Source organism: Biomphalaria glabrata, chromosome 4 (assembly GCF_947242115.1).
Source record: "Biomphalaria glabrata chromosome 4, xgBioGlab47.1, whole genome shotgun sequence".
Classification (NCBI taxonomy): Eukaryota; Metazoa; Mollusca; class Gastropoda; family Planorbidae; genus Biomphalaria; species Biomphalaria glabrata.
In genome coordinates this window covers 20,375,217-20,393,151 of record NC_074714.1, presented here as the reverse complement: position 1 = coordinate 20,393,151, position 17,935 = coordinate 20,375,217, and the positions used below count along the sequence as shown (strand labels likewise).

The 17,935-nt window shown below is 36.4% G+C and overlaps 1 protein-coding gene and 2 long non-coding RNA genes across 3 annotated transcripts in view; 1 reads left to right on the top strand and 2 right to left on the bottom strand.

The window, feature by feature from the left end:
• LOC106053444 (uncharacterized) overlaps nucleotides 1-17,935 on the top strand; it is a 58,397-nt gene that overhangs the window by 16,147 nt on the left and 24,315 nt on the right. The gene's annotated exons all lie outside the window — the stretch shown is intronic.
• LOC129925738 (uncharacterized) lies at nucleotides 171-1,868 on the bottom strand. Its single transcript, XR_008777469.1, has 3 exons — nucleotides 1,423-1,868; nucleotides 831-909; nucleotides 171-519 (listed from the first exon to the last, which is right to left on the bottom strand). It is a non-coding gene; the product is annotated as an uncharacterized LOC129925738 (long non-coding RNA).
• Nucleotides 12,880-13,890, bottom strand: LOC129925737 (uncharacterized). Its single transcript, XR_008777468.1, has 2 exons — nucleotides 13,353-13,890; nucleotides 12,880-13,219 (listed from the first exon to the last, which is right to left on the bottom strand). It is a non-coding gene; the product is annotated as an uncharacterized LOC129925737 (long non-coding RNA).

Genomic DNA, 17,935 nt, shown 5'->3' with positions numbered 1-17,935 from the left:
TATAAAAGCGCTACATAAGTGGTTGCAGTGCACAAATATATTACTATTTAGAAAAATGCAAAGCAACAAAATAAATTGCAGGAAAAATAAAAACTTACAAAGGACAACTTTTAAAAAAATGGCACATAGAAATTTGTTCGAATAAAATATTAGTTTCTTTAAATGGAACACTTTATTGGGAATACACAGGACATGACAGAGATGTTGCTATGACAGAGATGTTGCTATGACAGAGATGTTGCTATGACAGAGATGTTGCTTATGACAGAGATGTTGCTATGACAGAGATGTTGCTATGACAGAGATGTTGCTATGACAGAGATGTTGCTATGACAAAGATGTTGCTATGACAGAGATGTTGCTATGACAGAGATGTTGCTATGACAGAGATGTTGCTTATGACAGAGATGTTGCTATGACAGAGATGTTGCTATGACAGAGATGTTGCTATGACAGAGATGTTGCTTACTATCAGTTCACCTTCAGTTCTTGTGATTACGTCCAGCCCACTGACTCTCCCTGAAATGAAACATTTTATGGATCAATAAGAGTGTCCCTCACACACAAATATACATACAGACATAGACATCAAAAACTTGAAAACATTCGAAGATGTTCCGCTGAATCATTCCAAATACTATATGTGATGTTTTTAATGTAACGTCGACCGCACACAACATAAGTAGTTTATCTTTTTATTTTTTTTTCTTCTAGCCAATGCATTGTAACATTTTTGGTTTATCATGTAAATTTTTTTTCCTGTCTTTTTTATTGAAGTACTTAATTTAGTTGCATAAAAAATGCACTGTTTTACTAAATACAATACCTACCTTTCCTACCCTATAATAAGGCTTTTCTTCAAGTCCGAATATTAATGATAAGTGTAGCTTTCAATTTAGGTAGATAATACTGGAATAAATTAGAAAATATGTTAACATAGATATAGATGAGATTGGAAAAGAGCTTGATTGCGTAATCACAATTTCCTGTCAGTAGAAAGGGTTATCAACATGGCAGCTGAAAGAGCACGCACCTGTCCTCATTCTCTAAGATCTACTCTATGTCGATTCCTTTTTTTTTGTTTTTGCTTAATTTGTCCAGTCCCAGCTATCAATATGTCTACCTCCAGCTATCAATGTGTCTACCTCCAGCTATCAATATGTCTACCTCCAGCTATCAATATGTCTACCTCCAGCTATCAATATGTCTACCTCCAGCTATCAATGTGTCTACCTCCAGCTATCAATATGTCTACCTCCAGCTATCAATATGTCTACCTCCAGCTATCAATATGTCTACCTCCAGCTATCAATGTGTCTACCTCCAGCTATCAATATGTCTACCTCCAGCTATCAATATGTCTATCTCCAGCTATTAATATAGATAAGAACTAGTCTAGTATTTTACATTCTTGAAGCTTACCTTTTTGTAGTAATAAATGAAACTCAAAGAAAACTTAAAAACACTTGTTAATATATTCACATAGAGGTAGATTACAATGGAAAGGAGGTTTATCCCGTCATTAAAACTTGATGTCATTAGCAGACGGTGCGTAAAATTATTCTTTAATTTATTAAACTCTTGAATCAATAATATATTATATTCGGAAATTCCCGAACACGATGGTGGATCTAAATCTAAACTAGTCAAATTTAAAAATTAATGAATTTCTTTCTTTTTTTTTTACTTTGTAAAACTATAACGGTCAAACTCGAGTTTTCCCAGTGTTGCCGTCAAGTATTTTTTTCTCAGCGATATACATCAACTGTTAAATTTCTAGGAAATTCGTGTGAGCCGTTTTTGAGATATGTGTGCAGGTTCCACCCACCTAGGTTCCACGAATGTGTGACTTAAATGGAGTTATTGTAAAAAGTGCTTATAATTAATATGTTATATTTTCATTTTAATTCCATTTTTATCCATTGAACATATTTTGTGCAGGCAACAATCAATGTAGAAATCTTATTTCTTCTAGCGCTTTTAGTTTTTGAGACCTACACATGACAGATGGACAGCATGAAAACAATAACGGCTTTTTAAATCCATGTAATATAATAATGGAAAGAAAATTGTGGGTAAATTGTGTAGATTTGTATTTGTGAGTATCACTAACAGATCAAATGTGCATTCTTATGTTTCTTTTCCTGATCCCCAACATCTGTGTAGATCACTCCATTCTCTTCCTCACATCACTTCTCAGCCACATGGAGTCGGAGGCTGTCATAAGGCAACGTCTGCAAAGAGAGATAAATGCTCTCGGCGTGTTTGCGCTGTAAATAAAACCAGACTTCATTTCAGACCCTCCGCCATGCCAGTCCACACCAATAGAGGGCATTTTGATCTCACATGTCGTATTTATCACCATAGCAACTTTAAAAAAAATAAAATAAAACATCCTCATCTCTTCAGTTTTTTTTCTTTTTTTTAGAAACTAGTGGGAGTCCTCTTGGTTGTTTCCCTATCTAAAAATATATGTAGTGCCATTTTTTTAAGCCTCGTTCTGAGATAAATCTTAAGATTTCTTGCATTCACAAAGAAGACAGAAGATGCTTTTGTAAACAGTGTTTAGTGTATTTAACCCTTAACATACCAAGCTTTTGAGTCGACGTAGTTTACAAGGCTAAAGGACCCAATATTCTTTTGTCTTTGTGTAAGGGTAGATTACTCAACATATTATGTCTTTTTGATGTTGATTAATAATTGTGCAAAGCTTTAACTTAATCCGATAATGTAAAATAGGTAACTAAGTAGTGGTTATAAAGGAGAGTTGTTACAAAAATCCACTGCCATGCATTGAGATAGTGTTAAAATTATGAGTCAATTATTTTTTTTATTTAGTTGGCAACAGGGAGATTCAATTTAGCGTCCTTGACCTTGTTTAGTGTGAAACTCTTCACTAGAGACTGGCCAACCAGACAATGTTTGTTCTCTTGTTTTCTTGTGTAGCCGTTGGTGAAAAATAAAATGGTGGTAAAAGAATGTGTGACATCACTCTTCACCCTAAACAAAACTTGTCATCTCTGGGTTTAAAACAAAAAAAGAAACTCCAATATGTTCATGTTCCAAAGATTTAATCAAAAAAGAAAATGAGTATAAACACAGACCTATATATATTACTTCTAGACTGGAAAACGGAAACGAATTTATATCTGCTATTGATCATTTCACAGACCTATATATATATATATATAGATTGTTATGTACGTAACTCTTTTTCAAGCTGAAAGGAAAGTCGCCCCGAATCTAGGAAAATAGTTTTTTTCTGTGTTAGAAAAGTAATGATCTTTAGTTTTCAAAGTTTGGAAATAATGCAATACCATTTTCTCGGATTTTAATTGGAATGGGCCACATGTCCATTTCAGACCTTGTGGTCCATAGGGCAGATGATGTAAAGGTCATATGTTTCTGTGGCCTACGGTTTACAAGGGAATAAGAGACTAGAAAAATAAAATAAAACGTTTTTATAGGTTAGTCATTTTGAGCAAGAGTAGTAGGATAACTTTAAAGACATTTCCTCCCTTTTTCATTACATCTAATTAATTTAAAAAAACATAATTTTTTTCCTTGAAACATAGAACTCAATTAATAGCTTCTATATATGCAAGGTGTTCTTTTAGAAACGAACCCGATTATTTCTTCTTCAATCATTCTTCTATATGGGCTATTATCTCTGCTTCTAAATGTTATAGGCGTAAAGCTTAGTGTTAACTATGAGCTTTTTAAAAAATTCTATATTGTTTATTAAGAATGGTTCGCATTGCAAATGTTGTGGCTGTACAGACTATAGCAATACAATGGAGTCATAAGAACAATGAGACCCGGAAGGACTATAGCTGGGACTTAGTTCAGGGCTTGAGTTAGCCCTAGGGACTGAGTGAGATAGTACTCTTAGTATAATGATCTCTCTCTCTCTCTCTCTATTTCTCTCTCTCTCTCTCTCTTTGTGTTTGTTTCCTTCTCTCTCTCTTTCTTCCACGCCTTCTCTTTCCTCTCCCTTTGACCAGTAGGAAATCATTATTCACACTTGGCCAGGGAAGTTTCACACGTCCTGCCGCCAAACTGACCTCACGTTAGGTCCATACAAAATTGAGCAGAACGTAGAAGACCTGTAGTAATATTTCCTCCCCAGTCTTTGTTGACTTCTAATTCTAGGACACTTTATATAACAAGTCTGTTTAATATACAGACAGATGTTTCATAAAATATTTTTTTAAAGATAGCTTATCTAAGGGAAAGAACCGCAACAGTCATTGCCTTATAACTCAATACTGTAGGAATAACTCCTTTTTTCTTTATAAACAAACTAAATTGATTACCACTTATTGATAAACTAACTGGTTAATGTTTTTATTGGTTCATGTATTGAATAATTTTGCAAAATATCAACTTGAGCCTCAAAAAGGAAGTAGGAGAAAATCGTGTACAAAATGTAATAAGGGAAATAACTCCACATATAACACATATCTCTATCATAGTCATTTGTTTTCTTTTTCAATATCAAACAAAATAAATAATTATCAATTATTATCATTTGTCCCACTTCCAATTCTTGGAGGGAGTTGAGACTGTCCACAATTATTGATTGTTCCTAACTAAATAGGAATCAATAAAAAAAATCCACCAATTAATTTAATAGTTCAGTATTGATAAAAGGAAAAAAAACTTACAGTATCGACATAAATATAAATATATATATACAGTTATTCCCCTTAGACATTTTGTTTTTATTTAAAGGTTGGTTTTTTTCATTTTGTTTGTTTCTTGTTTTATTATTATCAGTACATGTGTAGGCAAACATTAAAACACACATTTTCTTAAATTTTTTATTTCTAAATCCATCTTCAAATTTCCTTACAATAGTGTTTCCCACTTAAGCACACGAGCCGGTCTGGATGACCAAAAATCAACCTGAAGAGGCCTAAATATTTTTATTACAAAACTTATATCAAGCAATCATATCAAGCACACGAGCCGGTCTGGATGACCAAAAATCAACCTGAAGAGGCCTAAATATTTTTATTACAAAACTTATATCATCTCACTCTGTTTGTCTGGTCCAAAGTTTGTACTCGTTATTCCCTCGACACCATTTCTCGGATCAAGCTGAAAGTTTGCACAATTATTTCTTTTACCTGACAAAAAAATAGAACAAATTAGTTAATTAACTATTGCTTATTCATTATTTTGTTTGGTATGTCAAACAAGGGAATGACATTTTCCTATTTACTTTGTAGGTCGCCACTTTTAAAGTTTGAAGCAAGATTAGATACCTATAAAATCTTATATTTCAATGTTGTAGTGGTGAGTTGATTGCCTTGAGGCTGAAGAGGCTTTAGCTCTCGAGTTCAAATTCAGGTCGTTCACTTTTTTTTGTCCAGATACACCCTCCTACCTCCTCCTACCCCTTGCCAACTGTTCCAGACTAATAAGATCATAGCGTACTACGAAAGCTAACAGCATGAAATGGCGCTAAACAAATACAATAGGTAAAACTATTTCAAATCGCACAGATTTATTATTGTTGGTCTAGATCTATTACAAATTTAATTACATGACTGAGCTTATTTGATGCAAATACGCATAACATGAACATTTAAAAAAAATATATTTTTAAGTTTTTCTTGTTTTTTTTTTAATTCAATGTATTGAGTAAAGAATAGAAAGGAAAGTTGACACTAGGATAAATTTGCTTTGACAGAGTCTATATTTACAAAAGGTCTCAGATTTAAAAAAAAAAAGTAAATTAGGTCACTGTGAACCATGAGCCGAATCCCTATCTGTCTCCTCTGTTTCTCAAAGACGTCACTAACGGTCAGTCCACTAATCCACTACGACCTACTATAGATTCACGCTCTGTATTTGGAAACTTGTCACGTGCCTCACCATGTGACCTCAACACGGGACTCGCGTTCTGTGGGTGATCCTCGTTTGATGAATGGCTTATATCAACACGTCCCTACAGCAGATCGTCAGGCTAACAAAGAGACAAGGATTTCCATAAGCAAGTAGCAGGGCGATTGGATGGATATTACAATCAATACAACTCCGATTCTTTTTGTAGCAGACGTTTAAAACAACAACAAATGTACGGTTCAAACAGCCCGTCAGGTAGTGGCGTAGCTAGGAATTTGCCATCATTTGGGAGGACCAGGGGCTTGACCTCTTTGGGGGCCCCTGCATTTTAATATTTGATATTTAATGTAATAAACACTCATTTGGGAGACCCCTCAAGTTGGGGCCAGGGTTCCTCCTCCCACCCTAGCTACACCTCTGCCGTCATGATACTTTAAAAAACAAAAATGTACTAGGTAGTTGAAGATGTTATAAATCTTACATTACTAACTATGAAGGGCGCGGTGGTAGAGTGGTTAAGCGCGTTGCTTTCGATCCTGGGGTCCTGGTTTCGAAGCTCGCTGAAGACTGAGATTTTGAATTTCGGGATTTTTTGGGCGCCCCTGAGTTCACATAACTCTAATGGGTACCTGAATTAAGTTAGGGAAAGAAAAGGCGGTTGGTCATTGTGCTGGCCACATAACACCCTGCTCGTTAACCGTTGGCCAAAGAAACAGATGGCCTTAACATCATCTGCCCTATAGATAGATATAATCACTCCACTACGTACAAAAAACTTCCGATGGCATCCGTCTCAAAGGAGCGACTGAGAACCAACTCCTGGCCTTCACGTGAGGCTCACACGTGGATCCGGCAGAACTGCTATCAATGAAAGGAGAAAGAGCAAAAGCAAGCAACTAGTGCCTCAACAGTAAGCTACGAGCAGGAGGGTCTCGTTTGCCTTTTTCTGTGGTTAATGAGTATGTTATGTGGCCAGCACAACGACCAACCGCCTTTATTTTCCGCAACTAAATTCAGTGTTAGCTGGGTGACTCGGAGGCTCCCAAAGATCCCGAAATTAAAAAAATCCAAGCCAGGATTCGAGCCTGAGACCTCGGTTCGGAAGCCAAGCGCTTTACCGTTCAGCCACCCGCCTGCTTGTGGCTAGACTCAATCATGAGGGAGGCTTCAGGAGTAAACTGTGATTTAAAAAACATTCACCAGTGACCCTTAGGCTGCTTGCAGCAGTTTAGAGTATATCACATATTGATAATCTATATCTATGTATCTATGTTTACATCTCGTCACAGACACTCTCTTATCACTTAAATAATGCTTAAAGAACACTCAAGCGAGGATACACACCCTCACAGCATTACCATGTGAATTTTCATTTACTTGACAAAACTCATTTTTATAAATAAAGCATTTACATATCTCGTACGTAGTATAAACCATTCAAAGTCTACATGATAGAGTGCTGTAATGTCTGTCATACATAGACACCAGTGACCAAGAAAAGTATTATACACTGAGCAACACCATATTAAAGACAGATCTTTACGATGTTTATTGTTTTTTTCAACTAGTTAATCATTGCAATAACGATTTAATAAATAAGATGAGTTTATGAGCTTGCAATCTAAACTGTTTTGTTTTTTTCTCAATAAATAGTAAGGAATAGAAATCAAGAGATCCATTCCAGACGAGGTTCTTCCGACATCTAAACATCTTAAGACATGACATTGAGCTTAGAGCTCCCTTAATCTCAAACACACACACAAGCTCACACACGCACATTCACTGGTATATTTGGAGTTCTAGAATGACCTTATCACGATCGACCATCTGGTGCAGAAATTGGCACAAAATGTTTTCATTGTACAACCTTTGTTTTCGTTGCGCTGTTAGTTTTTATTTACAGTCTTAATTTATTTGTTCAGATGTTTTGATATCTTTACTGTTGCTACTATTGCTACTTCGAGTTAGAAGTTCTAATTTATATAAATGTGCAGTTAGATTTTCTAGCGTCTAGCGGTCGCATCGTCCAACCATTTACACTTGCTAGGAAATGCATGACCTAACATTAGTTTGGGAAAAGTAAAGGAGGTTCATCGTTGTGCTGTCCACGTGAGACCCTCGTTAACCGTGTTCCACAGACACAGCTGACCTTTACATCACCTGTCCAATAGATCGCCAAGTCTGTGAGGGGGGGGGACTTTATTTATTGACCGACGTTTAAGCGAGCCTCGGAACCCAAAGTACCTTATTAAACGAAATATAACGACTTTATATAACATTTTTTTTTAATTTGCACCATTCACAATAAGAGAGAAGTTTTGATTTCATTTTTAATTTTTAATCCTCTAATTCAATTAAGCTAAACTAACGCTGTTTCCTCTGCTATTTTTTATCTAAGCTTCGTTTCCTTACAAGTCCACGAAATTTCTCCTGAGACAGAAAGATTTCAAAACGCCTTTTAAAATACACTCTAACTGTAGATAACATACTGCACTCGTTCACCTAGTCTTAAAAAAAAAGGTTGAACTAGACTACATTGAAAATAACGCGCTAGAGAATTCTCCAGAGAAGAAGGTAAAATGGGTTGGGGGTAGAGTGGAGCATATGAACTCCATGCCCGATATTTATGTCAATCATTCCTTTGTCTGTCTCCAAGTCTGTTGGGTCCCACAAGTCATCAGTCTAGTGTCTCCAAGTCTGTTGGGTCCCCACAAGTCATCAGTCTAGTGTCTCCACGTCTGTTGGGTCCCCACAAGTCATCAGTCTAGTGTCTCCAAGTCTGTTGGGTCCCCACAAGTCATCAGTCTAGTGTCTCCAAGTGTGTTGGGTCCCCACAAGTCATCAGTCTAGTGTCTCCAAGTCTGTTGGGTCCCCACAAGTCATCAGTCTAGTGTCTCCAAGTGTGTTGGGTCCCCACAAGTCATCAGTCTAGTGTCTCCAAGTCTGTTGGGTCCCCACAAGTCATAAGTCTAGTGTGTCTTCTCTGGATTTGTTGGAGTGTCTGGTTCATCGTATGCCCTATTTCTTGATGTCTTTTATCGTCGCTTTGGTCTGCCTTGCTTCTTGTTTCCAGATGCTGTTCCTTGTATGAAGACAAAGTAATGTCGTTAATTTCTATGTGACCCACAAGGATTGAGTGGGGGCTCATAAAACTCTCAAAAAATTAAAATCCTAGTCTTGGCCGGTATTCGAACCCTATACTCCCTATACTAAAGCCAAGAGATTTACCCTTCAGCCACTACTCCAAAAATCTTGTGTCTTGATAATAATGAACTCTTTAGTTTCAACAGTTTGCATAGCCTTAGATCACATACTGTCTGTCGTGTTGGAACAGGCCAGGTTCTAGACTAGATGCTTTTCCATGCACAGCTACAGAGTAGAAAAGACTGTCACAAAATGATAATAACTAGTAGAAGATAGCATACAAACAAAAGTAGGATGCAGTCTGCAATTGATGTCTAACCTATTTCATCTTAGAGGCTATATTTATGTGGCAAACGACGTAGGAGAAGTCACTGGTCGCATCAACCCAAAAGTCATAGAAGCTTCATTATGCACCCTGGTCAGATGTTTCCCACTGCTAATATCAGTTCATTAGCACCAGTCTTAACATCACATAATCTTTCTTCAATTTTTGCCTAGACAACAAAATCTACCACAATTTACTTTATATTATTTTATCTTAAATTATTTCATCACCCAAAAAAAATTCGCATTTTGTTCATGTTCAGCATGATTTTTCGTTTGCAGGACAAAAGAAGGGGGGGGGGGGTACTTCTGTCAGTTGTCTTTCGGATTTTACAGATGCTAATGTGATGTCCTACGTGAATTAATAAATGCGAGAAAAAAAAATCTGGCCATTACGGGGAAATAGAACAGCTTTGGAATAATTTGGTTAGCTATCTTGTCTGTTCCGTGGCCTTTTTTTTTTCTTTGATCCAGGGAAACATCGCTGTAGTGACGTCATCCGCACGCCGTTCATTTTGAATGTGTTTTCTTTTAATGCTGTGACTTTATTGAGACTTGATCACGCAATGTTGTATTTGGTTTTATATGCCATAGTCTTTTCCTTTATATTAAACTAATGGATTATCTTTCGGAGCACCTAGATCGTGTAAACAAGGCGAAATTTGAAATGAAATAATGGAGAATAGGTTTTACGTTTGTGTATACTAAAACATATTATACTATTCTATCTCTATATTCGGATTTGATGTAATATAATATAATATAATATAATATAATATAATATAATATAATATAATATTAAAGGCAGACCTTGCAATCTATGGGGACAGAGGATGCCAGGCTCATCTGTTTCTATGGCTAGCGGTTAACGAGGGTGTATAGTGGCTAACACAATAGCCAACATCCTTAACTTCCCCGCGTTTGACAGGTACACACTGGCGTCCTAAAAATCCCGAAATTCAAAATCGTGTTTGCAGTGATTATATAATTCTTGTCTTTAAACGTTTACAGCCCAAACAGGTTTGAACTTTCTTTTATTCAACATTAGAAGATGTAGCCAAACAAGAAACAAGAATACATTTTAGGAAAAATCCGGAAGGGGTTGGTAAGATTTTTTTCCTGCACAATTTGAGAACCTCTATATCAACTGCTTCTCACACTCACACAGAGAGATTTTCAGCAATGTCCGTCACTTAATATTAAACAGTCCTTGCTATAGTTTGACCAATACATCATAAGATAAAAATAAAATAAAAAATCTATTGGCACGTGAGTCTTACTTTAATGTTACTTTATACTGACAAATAAATAAAGTCCCGATCAGTTTTCAGGAAAGTAAATGATATCCCGACATGACTTTGTCCCCATCTGTTGCTTCATTTTTTTAATGGATTTCCGGGCCATCAGAGCGTCCATGGGCATTAAGGAAACATAAATCTTGTCATTCAGGACAAAGAGTTACCGCACTTTTTTTTTAACGGAGGAATAACTTAATGTGGATTGGGCTTTAGCCTGACCTCAAGTTCTGACTGGATGTGAATATATTGATTGTCCTCGCAAGGACATTTATTCTTATCTTTATTGCTTGTTCACATACCACAGGACTAATATCACACAATAGCAGCCATGTCCCAGGACCGGTTTAAGATAACATTTTATATTGTCAAATGTGTGGAACTATTTTTCTTTTTAAAAACTTCAAGCTATTGATCCCACTAAAGAAGATTCAAATACATAGTAAACAGCATAAAGAATATATTATTTCAAATATTTATTTTTATTTACAAAAGTGTGTCACATTAAAAAAGAATAAAATGTCATTAAAATATACAAATTCAACATCTCCAGTTATCAATCAAATGTAAAAATTGTATTTGTGGGTTAATGTAAATCTGTAAGATATGTAGGTCATTGATCATAGATACAGAAGACGATCCTTTAATAGTTTAATTCGTATTTCCATACAGTGTTTGCAATTCTCTTGGCCAGTATTGTATATCTCTTCATCGCACGGTGCTCATCACTGGCGCTAGACTGTAAAACTGATGTCTTGTGCAGCTGACTATTCTTACGTACACCGTCTAGGAATGTCCACGATGTTAGATGAACGCATGAAAATAGAGATTAGAGGGCGGGACGCAAACCCTTCACATCGCCCATTACATCCAGGCAGCTATTGCATGTTTTTGGAGGGAATAAAGTTGAAGCATAGTTGTCCCCTCTGCCGCGCTGTCTTCGGCCACGTACATATAATCGCGAAGTAGTATAATAGTTCCGGCATCCGGTCGTGTTGTGGTATGGACTCGGCAAAGGAATCGATATGATTTTCGCGCACATAAACCAAAGCTGGAAGACCTCGAACAATTCCACGTAACTCGACATTGCCGTCATAATCGCTTATCAGCCCATTCAATTTACTTGATGTATAACTGCTTGACAGAGGTGAAAATAACATACCTTTACTCTACATGTCTGAAACTTCTCTTGATAAGGTGTCAGGGTGGCTTTCTCAAAGTCTGTCACAATAATTTCTAGAGTTTCATTGGGTAAAGGTTCTTTAACTGATTCCAACAACTGATTCTAAGTTGCACTTGTTTTGTTCTATAGCAAGCAGTACAGCACTGCGGAAATGACACTTCATACAAATTAGAAGTGAATTTCTTTTTATTACTACCACAATTCTCAATATCGGTTACTCTTCTTTGTCTCTTTTACTAAATTTTAGTGCTTTTAAGACCGTAAGCGGTAAACTTGATAATATATTGTGCTTTTCTATAGCTTTACATTTATTGGAAATTTGAACAGAATAAAATCACTGTGATTACCAAGGTCATAAATATGTGCGTGCCTGTGTGAATATATTCTACCTCTAAGAGATAGTTGAAGGTCATCTATGGCGTGACAAATTTAAATATTGCATCTGGAATGTAACTCATCTCCCGGTCTACAACAATTATGTATCAAGTATAAATTATCATTATACTGTTGCCTCACCCCTGGGTTTTAACTCACCTCATTCTAAATGTGACGGCCCGCCGACTACATCATAGATTATATTGCCTGAGAAGTTTGTTGTCCAGAAACATAAATCATCTAGGTTTAATCTTTTCAGCTTTAGAAAAGATATTAAGACGAGAAAGATGTGTGGGAGAGGGCGAGTTTGTGTGAAAGAGAGAGAGAGGTAGAGACTAGGGAGAAAGAGAGAGAAAGAAAGAATATAACAAAAGCGTGAAATCTTCTGTACACAAAACAACTCTTCAGCGTTCCAGAAACCCCAAAAAAGTATTTTCTCTCTTTGACTAGATGGGTTGAATTTGTTCTTTCCATTTTGAACAGAAAGTTGTGTGAGCAGGTCAGGCAGGCGCGAGTGGGAGGGCCTATTCTTCCTGCTGCTCAACATTAAATTTTATACAGTAGGCAGATGTTTGCGCTACTGGGTGGGCCCAATCTGTGCACCTCGGTCTGCGACCAAGGGGCTAGAGTCGCCTAAGCAACCAGACAGCACAATTAAACTAAACTAAACTAATCTAGCTAACTAAAAGAACAAACTAAACTAAATTTATAAAACAAAATATAAATACACTTTATTCACAACAAACTTACAAAGCAATAAAAATATAGATGAATACAAAAAAAAGATAAACTTTACAGAAACAACTAAATAAACTTAGAAATAAGCAACTAATCAACCTGACTATACCACTACCAACACTACTAAGAAACCCAAATGTCAAACTATCTTTACTAGATTACACCTAAAAATACCAACACTAAACACAACAGTACAGCAGACAGCTTAACTGTGGCAATAATATACTAATAAAGGCAGCTAGGCAGTGGAAATAATGACAGTACTACCGCACAGTTAGGCAGTAGACGTAACGACAGGAATTATAGCCTGCAATTACAAATACATAAAACATAAGACATAATAACAAAATAATAATGAATTAGATCTAGACTAACACATACAAAATAATACAGACATAAGGTAATATTCACTACCAGCCTGTAGCTAATGAAAGCAATACCGGAGTAAAAGTTAATGTCTATGCCACAACACCAGTTGGGCTAGACAACAATAACAAATCTAGATTTGGCTTAACAAAGCCGCCATCATGGAGCGTTGAGTAGGACGCAGCCATCTTCTACATTAAAAATTTAAATCGGCAACATGCCAACTTAATGGAGTGGTTATCCTAGCAATAAGATATTAATAAAAATACATAGGGGACATAAAATATTTACACATGGACAAACAATAAGGGGATCATTAAGGATGACGCAAGGGGGTGACGCTACTCAAGTTTACGGAACATCCGGTTCCATCAGAGGTAATCATGGCTAATTTACTAGCCAGTGATGTCACTCTACTAATCACTACTAATCAGTCTACATCTAGACTATAACAGTAGATGTAGGAATAACTAATACTAATATAAACTAAAGAAGTAAAAATAAAAACATTTTCCAACTTACAGGCGGTCCCAGCTGAAATTACACTACACACAATTAACTTTACACAGGCACTACTGTCAGCACTGACCACTGGTCAAGACAAAAGAGGGCTCAACGTTGTTCCGGAGCTAGCTATAACTGGTCAGCGCGAACATATCGGAGAGCATGACGTCACGCTAATTACCTAAAACTAAACTGGACTACTGATTTCCCTAATTTGTACCTAGCCGTACGCTATAATAAAATCTAGAAAATTACTAAAGACACGGACTACACAACATTACATACCAAATTAAACAGCATTAAAAAGAGAACCTTAAAATTTAATCTTACAAAAATACAAAAAGGAAGAAGAAAGATATTTATGTTCTAAACTCGTACAGGGACCCTATACAGCTTCTAGACTTGTACTTAGACTGAAATTAGAAAATAACTACTAACCTAACCTAAGCGCTAAAGACAAAAATACGTAGAACTAATCAGGGACAAAGAAATGGAAACAGTGTCAACAACTCTAAGGCTAGTTAACTATTTTTAAAACTACTTTTCCTCTACGAGTAAAACACAAATAACAGAAAAAGACTAAAACTAGCAGAAGTTATAAATAGCGGAAACTACAAACACACAGCACTGACCTATGCAAGAAGAAAAGACACTAAATTAAATTATTCTAGCCTGGCCTATATAAAGTAAACAGATCGAAATACAGATAAAAATAGATAACAAATAGACCTGGGGTCGCACGCTCACAGTTGTAAGTGGTCAAATTGATACAAATATTCCTGGTTACTACTGTCTTTTACGTTGTCATGTTTGATTGATATATAATTCCGTTGTAATCATGCAACTCTAATTAGTCTCTTATACACAAACAGCTATCTAGACTGGCCAGCAAACATCCTTGTATCTGTAGCTTTACATGCTCTTATTGCTCTATACAGTGTTATTGGCGATTTTCATACATGTCTTGAAAACTATAAATAGCTAGATTTGTTGGTGTATCCGGTGTAAAAAACAAATAAAGGAAGTGTAGACATGCTTTGTGTATTCAAATGTATTCAGATAAATTGTGTGCTACCTTTCAACACTGGCTGAATCCAAGGTTTGAACCTCTTCCGTTTGGAGCACTGAATACTTTCAATACGATGGAAACATTCGACTGTCACTCTATGACCTACAACAAACAAATGGGCAACTTACTTGTGGTAACAGAGGGGGTTTGACACGAAGAACAAGGGACACACTTTGAGATATTGTACAATTTTTAGCGTAATTCTTTTTATGTGTGAAAAACTCATTTAGTGACCTTGACATTGTTAAGTCAAAATATTGATGACAGAACTCGTTTGCCTACTTTGTATAATTGCTCTAACATTTATACGAGTTTAATTTATACTTCTGTGAATGATTATTGGTTCGTTTGTTCTGTTTATCGGTTTTCCTAACTGTGTTGGTGCATGTATTCGTTAAAAAGAAATGTGTTCACTTGAGATCAGGTCAATACATCTTGCATAATCCTTACAAACTCACATCATTCTTATAATCACATCATTAATAATAAAGTTTAAAATTTTATAGACGACAGTTTCTTAACCTGTAGTTAAACTACAAGAATGTTGAAAGCCAATGTTAAAAAGAAAGTTTTTCTCATCTTGGAAATGTGACTTTTTCTATAGTTTTACTGAAAGTCGTTTCTTAGTCACATCAGTACAAGTACCCTACCATTTTACCGTTGACGTCTTTTCTTTCCTAACTTAAACAGGCCCGCTACAAGACGCATAACTCTCCATTAGATTATCATAGGACTATCAACTATATTACAAAAGTCTCCGATATTACAACCTTCCTCTCAACCAGTGGCGTAGCTATAGTGGGGGAATATGGGGGGGGGGAGAGGATTCCAAAATCCCCCAGGCCCCTACATCAGGAGGGCCCCAAATGAGTGTTTGAAAACTATTTTTTTACATTAGATATTAAATACTACGCCATTATCTCATGACATCATGTCGAATGTCAAAATGCAGGGGCTCCAAAAGAGGTGAAGCCACCCGGGCCCTTAAATGATGGCAACTTCCTAGCTACGCCACTGTTCTCAACCTCCTTCTTTGTTTAACCTTTTTTTCACCATTTTACTTTTTAAGTTTTCTGCAATAAACTCCTATAAAATGTATTTTTGCATCTCAGAATACAGATAATCGTTAGGTGCAGAATATAGCTGACTCATGGGTGTGGGGATAACACTTTTTTTTTTATTTTCGAGGGGGAAGAGTGCTTCCCAAGCAAAAAATTGAGATGTCAACTAACCCAGATTTACTTTAAGACTTTAAAGGGGAAAAACGTAATCCAACTCCTTTGACGGGAAATGAAATTATTCACACATTTTCCCTTCCATGAAATCCAGTTATCGAATCCGGTGTGTACCTAAGGAAGTTAATGGGAGTCGAATCCCTGATCAAACGAGATAAGCTTTGATCAGATCGCATCTCAAATAGGAAGCTCGTGTGCTTGACTAGGATCGATACTGCCCACTATATTGAACCACTTTGGATCAAGTTACACAAATCGTTATTTCAATTTATTGTTTGAATTTTTGGAGGCTGGATGTGTGTGTTAGAGAGAGAGAGACAGGGAGAGCAACAGAAAGAGAGAGCGAGAGAGAATCATAACTGTGTTGTTAACATATCGATCTCGTTATAATTTAGGATTTTTACTTTTTATATGAGCAGAAATGTCGCCCGTTTTCCCAAAACGACATTCACCATTTCAAGTTGTAGACATTCTCTCTTGTAGACTTTCTCTTACTGTTGTGCAGCTCTACATCCCAGTCATGTCATGTTTTCAACATATTTTCTTGGCGGCCAAATTGACCGGGAATCCTAATTTAATTTACAAATACCCTAATTTAGTGTATGAAAATTGTTAATTAAAGGTCACACTTATATAGGATTGAAAGTTCATCGTACTAACTACTAGTACCGAAATTAGGCGCTTTTTAACACGTATTGCTTTCTTACACTGGCAGACCTTAAAAAAAAAAGGGGGGGGGGGGGCGTTAGAAGCAATCGCACTCCAAGTCTAGCGATTCCCCCTCCCCATCCCCGCAGGCTGGAGAAATCTTTGCAGAGAACTCCGACAATTTGTATACAAATGTGTTAAATTATCCTAATAAAATATACAAATGATTTCTATTTTAACTAATGTATAGATTTGTTTCTCCCCCCAAGCGTCATTCAGACGTATTGAAAAACGACAATACCATTACTTGAATAGAACGTCTTCTGCTGTTCGTTCAGCGTTCTGTTGTTCCTTGACATGACAAGCGCCACTTTTATATCTAGACGTCTTGTCTTCAATAAATAACGCGTCTTGTCTCTTTATTCAAAGAGCAACCTAATTAAGGGAGTTAATTATGCTCCCCCCCCCCTTTTCCACTCCATGACACCGCCCTTTTTTTTTTCTTCCACTTCTTTATTAAACCATGTGTGGGCTTTTGCTCGTGCGTGCGGTAATAACCGGCTCGTTGGGGCGCCGTAATGCGAGACAGACGGTTGGCAGAATATGTAATCTATGACACTGGTTCTAGTCCGAGCCGAGGTCATGTTACTCTCAAAATCAATCAACAATCTTGGTTTTCACATTGCTGTTTGATTGTAGGTCCCTTAATAAATCGCAGGTAATAAATATTAACTTCTTGTGAGCGATACAAACTATTGGAAACATCGTTTTCCCTGTGCAACTTCTCGTGTGACTAAACAAATAGAATATAACCTCAAGACAGAGAGAGACAGAGAGAGATGGAGAGAGAGAGAGACATTCATATGCACGTGCATTTAAAACATTTGGCCCTACGGGCAGGAAGACATATAGACTGTCAAACAGGGAGACTGGTAAATAGAACTAAACAAAGATAAAGTTGATTAGATAGATAGATAGATAGATAGATAGATAGATAGATAGATAGATAGATAGATAGATAGATAGATAGATAGATAGATAGATAGATAGATAGATAGATAGATAGATAGATAGATAGATAGATAGATAGATAGATAGAGATTAGACTAGATAAGATAAGATAGATAGATTGATTGATAGATTGATTGATTCATTCATTTATTCAGTCATTCATTCATTTAATTTGATTTTTTTACCACTA